We start from the raw sequence: 1,107 nt of genomic DNA on the forward strand, positions 1-1,107 counted from the left end.
GTTCCCTTAGGAATCGCCGTGGTTTCCCCAGGCCCGGCGTGGCCTGGTCTCGCCTCGCCTCGCCTCGCCTCACCTCGGCGACTTGGCGAGAAGAGCCCCGGGACGGGGGTTACCGGCATCGCGGAGCTCGGGGCTTGGCCCGAGGCGGGGGTCCTCCAGCACGCCTCGGCCAAAGGCAGCACTCGGCCCCTGGTCCCCCCGGGGGAAGGGTCCGGCACCTGCCCGCGGCCCTCCGGGGGTGCAGCTCGCCTGCCACCCCAGAGCTGGTGTGAGCCCCTTCGCTGCCGAGGGGAGAAAGCGTTGCCCCGCTCCCACCTTTTTATGTCAGAAACGTCTCACAGAATTGCGGTCTCCTCTGCTTGCAGCTCTGCTAACGGGGGGACGCCTTACACCCCAGGGGTCACCCGGGCCCAACGCGGGTGCTGGTGTAGGCGTGGAGTCGCGCTGTAACTCCCCTCGCGTCTCCTGGCAGAGGTGCCCATCGCGGAGCCTGGCTTCAAGCGTTCATTGGCATGGCGGGAAGGAGGAGCAGCAGTGGAACTGACATCGTGCTGGTTAGCGTGAACAGGCTGAATAAAGGCACAAAGAGACGCTTTGATGAATTACCAAATGGTGAGATGGAGCGGCCATATACAAAGAGAATACAGAAGATAGTAAATTCTAAAAGGAGAAATATTAATTCACTATGTATTAAATGTTCATCTTTTTTGGCAGAGGATCAGTAGAGATGTCACCTGTGTAATTCTCATACCGTATTTTGAGAAGTAATTTACAGGCTTGGTGGTAGGCCTCTGTCCATCAAACACAAAGAACATCTTCATAGATAGGACTTTAAAAACCTCTTGTGAAAGGAACAAAAAGCAGCCTACAGAACATTGAAATTAGATGAAGTTGCTCTTCCATAAAATAACACTGCAGCCAGCCAGCTCAGCATGATAACTGTGATTTGGAAGGGTTATTTTCTCCTGAAATTTGATTTCCCCCCAAAAAAACACTGAAGAGTCTGGTTTTTTTGGAATTGCATGCTGCTACAGACAACACTGATAGGAATGTTTCAAGTTTCTTGACTTTCCGGGTTTTCTATAGGTGCTAGCTGAGGCAGATCTT

This window comes from Aptenodytes forsteri, unplaced genomic scaffold (genome assembly GCF_000699145.1).
Source record: "Aptenodytes forsteri isolate BGI_AS27 unplaced genomic scaffold, ASM69914v1 Scaffold9, whole genome shotgun sequence".
NCBI classification, from domain to species: domain Eukaryota; kingdom Metazoa; phylum Chordata; class Aves; order Sphenisciformes; family Spheniscidae; genus Aptenodytes; species Aptenodytes forsteri.